We start from the raw sequence: 13,758 nt of genomic DNA on the forward strand, positions 1-13,758 counted from the left end.
AATAAAAATAAAATTAATGTTAGCATTTACTCCCCCGGGTGGAATTGAAGAGTCGCATAGTGTGGGGGAGGAACGATCTCCTCAGTCTGTCAGTGGAGCAGGACAGTGACAATGAGAGAATTATGCTTGCAAACAGAGGTCCCACTGTATACTGTATATATATATATATATATTGTGGAGCCGACTTGGACACAGACAAGTGGACATGTTGTTTGTCACCACCACACGTTTATTATATATACAATATTTACAAACATAAAGTCCAGTGCACACTCACAAACCCCAATACAGTATCCTGGCCACACAAATGCCTTTTCTTCGGGCCGCCTCCACACTCCTCTCGTGCCTTGTCCTTCTTCCACCCGACTCCAGCCTTGAATGAAGGGAGACGGCCCCTTTTATATACTCCCGGATGAGCTCCAGGTGGTTCCCGGCATTCCCTCTTGGCCACGCCCAGCGCTTGGAAGTGCCGGCTGTTCTCCGGCAGCTCTCCGGGCGCCCTTTTAATTCTTCCCCCCAGCACTTCCTGGTGTGGCGGAAGTGCTGAGGTAGCAGGTCCCCAAGGCATTGGGGCACCTCCTGGCAGTGAACATGGGCCCCTACAGGGTGGGACTTCCATGCCCTCAACCCGTGGCCCCCAAAGCAACCAGGAAGGCGGCCCCCACGTGATCCAGGGTGGGCGTAGACCCACATCCGGTCCCTTTGTTGGATTTCTGGTGGGTTTCTTTTTTTTCGATTAGACTATCAATCAATTAATTGATCCATCCATCTACCTATCTATGCATCTATTGTCAAACCTTCTTGTCCAGTTCAGGATCATAGGGAACAGTGCCCAACAGCATTGTGTGCAAGGAAGAAACCAACCCTGGAAGTTGGAGTGCCAGTCAACTATAGGGCAAATTCAAGCACACATTCACACTCATTCTTGCTGGACCAATTAACCTGCCATTTTAAAGAAAAAACAGAGTACATAGTGTAAATGCCACAGGGGCTGGATGGGCATCCCGGCCAGAAGTTGGGATGGTTTCTTACCCAGATGAGAGGCAGATGGGAATCCCGGCCTGGAAAAGAAAGGGATCAAATCCAGAAAGAAGGAATGAAAGAGATGGACAGACAGCCCACTGAAAAGGAAAGATGTTGATGGGGCTTTTTTATCCCCACGCACAGATGATGGCAGCAGCCCCGGATATCTGTACCCAGTGGGAAGCCAGCCGGGCATTCCGGGAAATGTAGTCCGACAGGGCATCCCTGCTGGAGTTACTGGGTGCAGTGAGAGGGTGCTGCAGGGAGGCAAGCTCCCTGTTAAAATGGACAGGCAATCGCCCTGGCACCGGAAGTACTCCTGGGTCTGTAATAAAAGGGACCACACTCCCTTTTCCAGGTGAGTCAGAGCTGGGAGGTAGAGTGGCAACAATTGACTGGAGGAGGGCAGTGCAGCGGTGTGAGAATTAAGGATAGAGAGAAAACCTGTGTTTTTGTGCTTGTGATACTTGATGGAGGTGAATTGAATAAACCTTCCATTATTTTGAACCTGGGACTATTTGTATGTTTATGTTTGGTGTTTTGGGGCTTGATGATGCACTAGTATCCTTCACAATTGACTATATATATATATATATATATATATATATATATATATACATACTGTATACTGTATATGTAAGTACATATAGTAGTTGTGTGAAGTGTTGACACAAGATCCACAATAATTGTTGGGGTGCCAATCAGAAGCCTCATGTATAGTGCCATGCGTAGAATTGACACTAAAACACGGCATACCGACAAAAGTGGAAATGTGCATACACACAAAAAAATTCAGATGCACAAAACTGTGTGTAAGCCAACTTCCACGCACTTCAGCTTCATAAATACCCGGTCAGTGTGAAATGTAAAGCATGTGCACACACCTGACGCCCTTCACCTACTCCTTCCAGAATTATGCCCTTTAAATATGCGAATCAATATGAATAACTTGTTAATTGCCGCATTTTGTGAAAAGGCAATGGCAAAAACACATGACAAAAAAAGAATTTCAGCAAATGTGAAATGGAGGCAAGAAAAAACATACTATTTGTTGGCTTAAGCAGTGGTATAAACAACAAAATTAAAGACACTTCAAATTTCAAGTTCAGAAAGTCACACAGTGCCCGAAATAAAAAAAGAAGTGGTGAAATATCAAAGTTGACATGAAAAGTGAATCCTAGCCCACCATCTGTTGATTCTGTTTCTGACAATAGCTGACTCCTATGCCAAGGATGCAAATCCAAGCGTTGATGGTGCTGCTGCACACACACCTCTGCCTTGGAAACGACCAGGCAACCTTCTGGCTGTGTGCTGACAAATGTTGTTCTGGAGTCATAAAATGCAATAGTGGATGCTGTAAGAGATGTGGCCATTATTAGAATTAGAATTATAATTGTAATTATTAGAATATAAGGGCTATACTATGTCATACTGACCAAAACTTAAATGAATTGGTTAAAAAATAAATGCTGCATCTGATTACCTGATTTTACATTCTGGTAATTACATTCAAACGAAGTTGTAATGCTGTCCAATGCACAATGCAACACACTTTCTGTACACCATAGAGCAGCACATTAATACAGTGGAAATGCTTTGTATGTATGTAAGCAAATTCATTCTCTGAAAGCACTATATAGTGTAGCGTTGGCGAACCCACTGTTGGGGGCTACTGTGAATATGTGCATAGATTTACAACAAGTTTAGTTTTTATACATCTCAAAGTGTGCAAGGAAATGATCGTATGCAAAGTTTATACATGAGGCTCCAGGTCATTACATTTAATTAACAAAGGAGAGTGCAACAAAAACAGCACACAGTGGATGCCTTCTTAAGCTTAAGTCTGCAGTTGAGCTCTGTCTTCATCATGTGTTAGTTCATAATGGGACACCATCTTCCGGGAGGGCCTTGAATATATACTGTAGTCCTTTAACTGGATGGGGCGAAGTCAATTGTGCTTATTAGGAATCTTCTCTGTGCTGTGGGAACAGAAAGAGATGATACCTCTCATCCTCGGGTGGTTTTACTTACCATGGATAAGCCAGTAAGGTAATACTCAGAAGGACATGTGTGACAATATATATATAAAATACAATATATTATGCATTATATAAAATATATATTTTATATTTAAACAGTATGTACATCTATCTATCTTTAAAAACTGTATATACAGTTCATACATACATACAGTCCATGGAAAACTGATGATAAAAATTCATTGATATGCCAGTTTAGGTTGTAAGAACCCACAAATATGACCATTTATAATAAGACTTCTACTAGATCAGTTAAATGAATAACATAATAATTTCGCTTGTACATAGCTCTCTTTTGAAGAGCTGTTCAAATGAAAGTACAGGTACAGACTATATAAACAATTTAAAACAGATAAAATAATTCATTAAAGACCATACTGTTCTACTGTGATAATAATTTCAAAGTTATTTTTTCTCAGTTAAATAAGGTTTCTTATCATAAGCCGAGAGTATATAAACACACACATATATTTGTATATATAGAAACAATTGATTTGGTTTTATATAATTCCAAGCAGTTTAATATGTTAGTCTGCCCACAAGAGGGCATTATTTGTCTAGCTTTCTTAAGTCAGCATGAGAGTTGGGCACCAACTGGTACACAGTTTCTACAAGGCAGCATACGGATACAACCTGCTTAACAGGCAGCATATGTGGCGGCATGGAGTGCTCCTAATTCTTCAATGTTTACTGATATCTGTGTTTTCTGCAGGATGTTTCTCTGTATGAAAGCAAACACTAGAAAGTCTTGACTGGTTAGCATTGTAACTGCTGTCGTGCACATGCATTAGCCAGCACATAAAAAGTTGCTGTCAGCTACAGGAGAACAGTGCCACCTCCTGGATAAGGCAAAAAAATACATAATCCTTCTGCACAGTAGGCTCCGAAATGTAAACATAAAGCAATCTTTCATAAGAGAAATGGCAAATATGAACTGTTAAACCACACACACAGACATGCACTTGTATGCATAGATCCACACACAAATGTCTTTATAGACATACAACATTTCTGCAGATTTTCTAAATGCTTAGGTTTAATTTACACTTTTGTCTAGGTACATTGGTTTTCCTTTTAAATCCCAGTTTAATGGGTAAGTTCAAATGTGAGTGTGTCCTTGAACATGCCCTGTGGCTAAATGGCAGCCCATCTAGAGCTGGTTCCTTCGATGCACACACTCTGGACTGGACAGGAAGGTTGGAAAACAAGTGAAAAGACAAGTGGATGGAAAGATCAATTAAAGGATTGATAGTCTTATCCAAACTAATATCCACCAGAAATGAACAAATATAAGCCCTTTCCATTTCATTTATAAAACCCTCCCTTAACCCTCATATCTGAGAAGTTTCTTCCCTCATTTTAATTATTTTTTTTTTATTTTGATGTGCTTTATTAATTCCCAAGAAGAAATTGTCTTTTCACATGACCTTTGGCAGTCAGAGCACCATTATAAAGCACCCCAGCTGCAATTTTTCAGGTTAAGGGCCTTTCTTAAAGGAATGATATTTCTTAAATGGTTGGCAAGATACTTCAGCTGGCCCAGCTGCCACATCTTCATACGATACCCAGCTTGTGAGATGTCTTCATATTTTCCCCATGTTTTTGCTTACATAGGGACTCTGGTTTTCCTCCAGCCCAGACATGATTTTAGGTTGACTGACAGCACTAATATGGCCCCATGCCATTTTGTCTTGACATGGATTTTTTTTCCTGCTCACCATGCACCCAAGATGGACTTTGACACCCTGTTACCCTCTATCACTAAAACTTCAAAAATGACAAATCAAAATTTACTAAATCTTGGGTGACTGAGAGCACATGCTAAACTAACAACGTACAATTATAAGATGAACTGCTTTTCAAACAGATGTGGTGTCATTGCAAGTCAATGGCCTACCAGTTTAGTCATCACCTCTGACTTCCTGGGTGACGTTTAATCTGTTTATGCCCCAACTGTACAAACATATAAATGTGAACAATTAGAATGCATCCTTATTTTGTTAAGAGCTTTCAACAAGGAAAGAATGCTCTATAAATAAAACTTTTTCTTGCCAGAGATGACCAAGAAGACAGCAATATAACAGAAAGCACAGAATGAAATAAGTAACTTACATCTGGGTGTTTGATTTATGGGGGCCACAGAGGTGGATACTAAACAACATGTCAAGAAAATAATAAATAAATAAAGCAAGAATATAAAAGTGGCAAAAGTAACTCTTGGCACCACAGGACTTTATTCCAAATTTTCCATTTAGCAAGAGTGCAAATATGTTTGGTTTAATCAATGTTCAAGTAACAACTCCTTAGTCTTTATGGAGTCTGGCTGTTAACTTGCTTCTGCATAACGGTGTTAGTGGAAAAGCAACAGCAAACAAATGGAAGTGACAGTACTTCAGCTTCACATGTCTCTCTTAGACCTGGAATTTCAGTTTATAGCTCCAAAATATAAACCAAAATACTTTGTTGATGATTTATTTGTTTGACGTGACCAAATGAACACATGCTAAGTTTAAGTTGAAACACTTTGCGTAATAAAGAGCTTCTAATATTACACCGTGCAAACACCATTTCATTCCTGCCAATACAGCAGAATTAGCACAGCCGTCATCAAGATTTATTAGAGAAAAGGGGCATTCAGTTTCAGAGAAGAGCAGCAGCCTTGTTTGGAACCTATAAGCATTTGAAAAATCTTAGTTCTGAATAGCTGACACATAGTCGTCATAGTCATTCTGAGCAAACATAGGTGAGAAGATCACACTAGGAATAAATAAGTGAAACTGTTTTTATCTTTGAATATATAAAGTTGGAACAGAATAAACAATCATTATGTCCATCCATCCATTTTCTAACCCGCTGAATCCGAATACAGGGTCACGGGGGTCTGCCGGAGCCAATCCCAGCCAACACAGGGCACAAGGCAGGAACCAATCCTGGGCAGGGTGCCAACCCACCGCAGGACACACACAAACACACCCACACACCAAGCACACACTAGGGCCAATTTAGAACCGACAATCATTATGTTCTCATCTTAAATAAAAAATGGCTTAGAAGAGAGCTGTTTCAAATTACAGAATTAATTTAAAAAGGAATTAATTGAAAATGTGTTATAATGCAAATGAATAATGTCTAGCTACAGATGATTTACAACATTAAATTCATGCATAAAGCTAAACCAAATTATGAATGACCCACTCCTCAGTGCTCATCCCTTTGAACTGCTACGTCATGATCTTATCTTTGCTTTAGATATTGTTTGACCCCTGAAACATCTACAGTAAACAACTATGCAGCAATGGCATTAGAGGCCAAAAGGACATTGCGCCACCAGATGTTGTGCAAAAATAAGCAAAAAGTCTGCCTCTGTAATTTAACTTATTATTTAGATATTGGGTTGAGACCTGGGTTCACTTCCCAGGTCCTCCCTGCGTGGAGTTTGCATGTTCTCCCCGTGTCTGCGTGGGTTTCCTCCGGGCGCTCCGGTTTCCTCCCAAAGACATGCAGGTTAGGTGGATTGGCAATTCTAAATTGGCCCTAGTGTGTGCTTGGTGTTTGTGTGTGTCCTGTGGTGGGTTGGCACCCAGGGATTAGTTCCTACCTTGTGCCCTGTGTTGGCTGGGATTGGCTCCAGCAGACCCCCGTGACCCTGTGTTTGGATTCAGCAGGTTGGATAATGGATGGATATTTAGATATTTGTAATAGCTATCAGCTTTGTCTTCTTAAACATTATTTTTCCAATTTTCTGTCATAGGCTTAGTGTAAGTATTGGTTTTTAGAGTATGTGGTATTGCCGCAATGCCAAGTGCTGCAAGCCTGTTTCCAACAATGGGGCTAGACCAATCAGCCCTGCAGTGTCCTCCATACCCATGGGTGTTTGTGCCTACATGCAACCTGAACTTTATAGTTTAGCAGTGGGGCTTGAAGGTCACCACTTGCATTAAAATGAAGATCATCTGTTGTTATAGCTTTTTTTTTTAAATGGGCAAGGCTATGCTGCACATGCCAGTAAAGAAGTCCAAAAAGTTCAGTGCTATTTGTTCCCTCAAAGGTAACCACAGTAATCTAAAAAAAGAAAAGAGATCAAAATCAGGAATACATTGTTCATAAAACATTATGCTGTATTTTGATTTTTACACACTGCTTAGGAATACCACAGTTAATTTTAAAAAGCCACTACATAGTCTACTTATGCTTCTGGCACTCTGTGGAAGAGATGCCAATAGTATGATACCCCTGCGTCAAAGAGGTGCAGAATCTCAATACAGAAAGGACAGGTATGTATGTATATAAAAAAAAGTTTTTCATTTTTTTTTACTGGCTTCACTACGACCAGGGAAAACCTGGCCACAATGTAGTTAGAGCCGCTACTAGACAGCCTCAGAGTCTTGTGTTGAAGTAATGCAGTGTGTGGAGTCTACATGTTTTGCTTGTGTCCTTTTTCATCTCAAACATGTTTGATGAGTTGGTGCCATTTAAATTTTAGATGTTCATATCAAATGTATTTTATAAGCAACAGGTGGCTGCCTGGCTCTCATTTTACTTAAAATTTTAATTTATACTGCTGTATTTTCTCAGATGATGATGATGTCAGAATATATCATACTGATCTAATGCTGGTTGAGACAGCTACCAGCATTCCATTTTTTTTTTTTGTAACATGAAAAGTTTGCGAACTTGCTTGCTAGTCAATAGCAGAACAGAATACTATTAGACAGGTAAGGTAGTCTTTACATTTGAGATGTCTGCACACATATAGGAACATTGTGGTATTGCTCCACCAAACGTTTTATGCCAAAATCACCCACTGCTAGACAGCACTGATTGGATGTGCTGCATGGCTTTGTATTCAACTTTAATCCTAATCATTGTGCACACAGGGGCAGCCATTATAAAGGATATTAGGGAAGCTAAAAGGCAGTTAGAGAGGAATATTGCAGATAAGGCGAAAGATGACCCAAAGAGATTATTTCAGTATTTTAGCAGAAAAAGAACAGTCAAGGAGGAGGTGAAGTCCATCAGAAATACTAACAGAGACTTAAATAAAATATACAGACAGCGAAATAGAAGATACTATAAACTTGCATTTCCTGAGGTCTTCACATGTTAGGAAGTCGATAACCTCCAGCAGTAACAGGGACTACTAAGGAAGTATTGAGTGATTTGGAAATTGTAGAGGCAAAGGTGCTGCTCAAATTAAACAGGCTGAAGTCAAACAAATCATCAGGACTAGATAATATTTGCTCTCGAGTTCTTAAGAAGGTTTGTGAGTACATACTGTATATAAATCCTTTGGGAAGTCACTGCACACAAGGGAAATTCATAGGTAAATCAAGAAAAGGAATTATTAAGCATAAGATTTAGCAACACGTGGCAAGAACGGGAGTTCTACTGAACAGTCAGCATGGATTCGGACTGAACAGAAACAAAAACATTCACACTTTTTCTTTAAATTATCATCAAAGTTTGGCAGTGCTTCTTTCAAAATGGAAATCTTTTATACACAGGAATGATGATGGCACACACAACTTCCAAGATAACGGTCCTAGAATTGTTTTATGTAGGAACTGAGACACAAGATGGCAATGTGGTAAAATAAAAATAATGACGTTAAATAATAAACTTTTTAAAGTAGCTTACAGGTTGAGTATAATGCATCCTTGAAAGAACAATATTTTTCTAGGAAGAATGTATTCTTTGTGGGAAAAATTTAATTTCTACTGAACTCACGATGCATCACCATGCGGTTACACACCAACTCCTGTCTTTTCTTTCTACCTTGTTAACTGCTTTCTCTTCATTCTTGAATTTCTACATTCCCTCATGGTAAAATGCTAATCTGGTCTGCTAGCCTTGAATACTCAGCCAAAAATTTTAAATTTACATCAACAATTTGTCATTCTGTTTCATTTTGTTTTATTTTTGGACATGTTTTTATTGTTATTTATTCATTATTTTGTTGTGACATTACAAATCCACCATTTTTTTTGTGACATGTCACCATTTTGTATATTATTTACCTTGGGGGTCACCATATTGTCATCATCAGTGACTTTTATTGATAACATATTGGTGAACAGTGACATGACGTGTCATTCATTGTGTAGTGCTCTCCACTTAAGAATACAGGTTAGTTTAAACACATAATAAAAATGAAGCCATTTCAAACAGATTAGTCTACAAAGATCCTAGCACTTTATGCCCTGTCAATACCACAGTTAAGGTTCTAGTCATTAGCATCTCAAGAGAAAAAAAAAACTGGGGATTCCCATGGTTAAGTTAGAGCCAAAGTCTGGCGCAGATATAGTTAAAATACAGCCCACCTCCTCTTGAGCATTTGCAGTATTAAATAAGTTTGTACTATGCTGTCTAATAAGTGTTATGTTTAAGCATGTTTTCCTTTTGTTGAAAAATTTTCTTGTTTTTGAATTATTTTGCATACTATGTTACTAATTGATTTTTATCTTTTTTTTTTATGTTTTGAGTATCATTTTTTCAATAATTTTTCTGTAGTTATGTATGATGTATGACTCATGACACCGGAGAGAGGCGACTTGTTGCATGCTACTCCTCGCAGACTTTTCGTTTTTGTGTCTGTATTTTTGTTATTGTCACTGTTTATACTGCCTGTTCGCTGTTTTATTGAGTACGACCGTACAACACTTTTAAACATGGGAGCAACAAAGGTACAAGTCGCTACTTTTGAAGTTATCGACCAGGGGCTGCTTACCAAAATAACTCGAGGCGAATGCGACCCACCTGACCATGCCCGGAGGACGTGGAGGAGAAAACGTGGCCAGCGTGCTGGGATCCAAGCGAGGATGAAACGCTGAGGACTGCGACTTCCACGGCCTAGCATTTTCCTGGCCAATGCCCAATCTCTGGACAACAAACTAGACAATCTCCGTGGTAGACTTTGTTTTCAGTAAAATCTGCATGACTGTTGTGTTTTCTGCCTCACAGAAACATGGTTCACCACCTGCACACTGGATTCGGCTGTCCAGCCAGATGGCTTCTCTATCCACTGCGTGGATTGGTCAGTGTCCTCCGGGAAAAAGAGAGGTGGCGGAGTATGCTTCCTCATCAACAACACATGGTGTACGAATGTTGAAGTCATTTCACAAAGCTATTCACCGGACCTGGGGTTTCATGCATAACGCCGTGCATAGAACTCACACTATAACATGATGTAAGCACAAAAGCCGAAATCCAGATGCAGGAATCTGTGCGTTCACCAACTTCCACATTCTTCTGCTACATAAATCCTGGTCTGTGTGAAAACTAACGCTCGTGCACGCGCATGCGCATGCTTTCCCGCCCCAACTCCTCCCAGAATTACACCTCGTTGAATATGCAAATCAGTATAAATAGCCCTTAAGCTGAGCGTTCTGTGAAAAGACAATGACAAAAGCAAGAGGGAAAATGGAAGAATTTCAGCAAATACCAAGTGAAGGCAAGGAAAAACATACTATTTGTTGGTTTAAACAGTGGTATAAACAACAAAAGGAAGTTGATTGACTGACATAGCGTGTCGGAGAAACTCGAAAGCACAAGTTCACAAAGTCGCAGTGCCCTAAATAAAAATGAAGTTGTCAGATATCAAAGTCGCCGTGAAAAGGTGAGTCGTAGCCCACCGTCTGAGTTTCATATGAAAGTAGCACGTTAAATGCTTTGTTTTGTATGTGTTCTTCTATGGGTGTGAAACACTACGTGCTTCTTAAACCGGCTTTCTCTGCCCTTGACAGGACACAGAATCCATTACATTCAAGATATTACAGCTCTCTGAATAACTAAAATACTGAGATGTATACGTGATATCATTTTCATGATGATAGGAGTTAAAGCACGTTATTATGATATCTTATGCACAGCGGATGTTCACGTCCATTGCGGACACTGCATATGCGCCTCGTACTTATGACAAAAGCGTTTAACTTTTGCCAAAATTTGCCGCTGCGTCTTTAGCTGTGTCATTATTTTCTCTTTCTGTTTTATATTCAGTATATATTGGTGGGTGTGGCGGCCCCTGGGATTTGGCGGCCCTGTGCAGGTGCACAGTTTGCACATGCCTAAGGCCGCCCCGCAGTACTGTCTCCTTCAAATGTACTAACCTCCAATTCATGTCCTTCCTTTTCTTTCTTCAAGTAACTGATCGCCACACAATCAGCTCTGTAATGGACATTAAGCCATCTGTAAGCTTATAACGCCAATTCTTCAAAGCTTTTAAGGAACATTGAAATATCTTCGTAGTACATGTTTAATTATTCTATCCTTCACGCTAGTCCCATTTAAACATACAGTGCAAGCGGAGCAGAGCGCCAGATCCTTGCTAGCGTAGCGACACCGTGTCCTTTAATTATTAACAATATAGATTATTTAAATGAAGTTAAAGTTTTATCTGTATAATATAATAAACATATTTTGCTGCATTTCATCTTAAAAATTATATCATCGTCATATGTAAATACACTCTTTATAAAGTGGCTCAGGTTGTGCAATATTATAACTGTACTCCAAGTTTACAGTGAGGTAACTGTACTAATAAGTACTAACAGTTCTACAAGGAGCAGTTGATGGACTGATTGAGTGCGTTTAGAGTTCTTGGGATGAAACTGTTTCTGAACCGCGAGGTCCGTACAGGAAAGGTTTGAAGTATTTGTCATATGAGAAGCAGTTCAAATAGGAAGCATGGCTGAGGCAGCATGTGCTTGATGCTGTATACTGATAATTTTCTTTCCAATCAGCTGCTCCGAGTGGTGCAGTGAGAGTAATATGGAAAAAGGTGATCCGATGTGGCAAACCCTAACAGGAGCAGCTGAAAGAAGAAGAACATGCAGTGAGAGTAACAACGTTAAAGCAGCTATAGAATAGCTTTAGAATAGTTTGACCATTCCGTGGACCATTATATTGTTACTGGTTAATTATAATCAGATGCATTAAACTAATAAACAATATGTGGTTAATTTCAGTGTATTTATAAAGCCACGTCAGAAAAAGAAAGGATAACCACACAGGAACAGTAGCACTGCTTTAATGCTGGGTGCCGCCAATCTGCAAAACCGAGCGGAGAACTTGCATATGACAGGGTATGAGGTACCGTGGAAATGTGCGTGGCTATACGCCAAGTTTAGGTTTTATACATCGCGATTTGAACGTGGAAATGTTCTTATGCAACATTTCTGTGCGTACGCACTGTTTATACATGATGCCACTGGAGTGTCTGATCATCAAGTGCCGGCTGCTTTACCTGCCTAGGGAGTTTACAGCTGTACACATGGCAGCTGTTTACATCCCCCCGCAAGCACCGCACTTAAGGAACTGTACGGCCTCATTATGGACTGTTAAAACACACACTCCGAAGGTCTAGTTATCATCGCCGCGGAGGTCAACAAAGCAAGCTTCAGGTCTGTTTACCCCAAATACTACCATACACGTCTCCTGTCCCACCAGGGGTGCTAATACATTGAACCACTGCTACACCGCACACAATAATGCGTATCACTCGCTCCCGCAGCCGAACCTTGGGCAGTCAGACCACCGCTCTGTGCTGCTCCTCCCTGTTTACAAGCAGCAGTTGAAGCACGCAGAGCTGGTCTTGTGAGAGGTGCACTGTTGGACCCCGGAAGCGGAGGAGAAACTTAGGGACTGCTTTGAATCTGTGGATTGGGATGTTTTCAAAGAGTCCTCTGAAAATCTGGACTAGTATGCTGCAGTTGTCACAGACTTCACCGGGAAATGTGTGGATGACTGCGTACCCACAAAGTCTGTACACGTATTTTCCAACCAGAAGCCCTGGATGTGTGCTGAAGTACAGCGACGGATCCGTGAGCGTAGCAGTGCATTTCACTCTGGAGATACACAGGCATACAAAAAGAGCAGGTATGATCTCCGCAAAGCCATTAAATACGCAAAGCGCCAGTACGCTCACAAACTGGACTCTCAGTTTAACAGCACAGCAGACGCTCATCGGATGTAGCAGGGTATTCAGCTGATCGCAGACTACAAACCCCAGACACACATGGCCACAGCTACTGCCGCTTCACACCTAGATGATTTGAATGTGTTTTTCGCTTGCTTCGAGCTCACTAACATGGACATGCCATGCTACCCCCTGCAGCGCCGCAAGACTCTAGCCTGAGGCTCTCTGAGGATGACATGAGGATCACTTTTTCCCGACTCAGCATCTGCAAAGCACCCGGCCCAGACGGAGTCTCAGGTCGTGTTTTAAAAAGGTGTTGCAACCAGCTAGCTGCTGTCTTTACGGATATTTTTAACAAATCTCTGAGAGTTTCATCTGTCCCCACCTGCTTCAAGCACACAGTCAACATCCCTGTCCCAAAGAAAAATAAAGTAGACTGCCCTAATGATTACCACCTAGTAGCATTTACTCCTATAGCCATGAAGTCCTTTGAGAGGCTGGTACTAGAACACATCAAGGACATCATCCCTGACAGTCTGGACCCACCTCCAGTTTGCCTACCATTGCAACAGGTCCACGGAGGATGCCATCTCCATAACACTTCACACCACCCTGTCTCATCTGGAGAACAAGAACTGTTATGCCAGGCTGCTGTTTGTGGACTACAGCTCTGCATGTAACACTTGGATCTGGGGCTTAGCTCTTCACTGTGCAACTGGGTACTGGACTTTCTCACTGACAGACCTCAGCAAGTACATATTGGTGGAAAAACCTCCTCCA

Source organism: Polypterus senegalus, chromosome 1 (genome assembly GCF_016835505.1).
Source record: "Polypterus senegalus isolate Bchr_013 chromosome 1, ASM1683550v1, whole genome shotgun sequence".
Lineage (NCBI taxonomy): Eukaryota > Metazoa > Chordata > Cladistia > Polypteriformes > Polypteridae > Polypterus > Polypterus senegalus.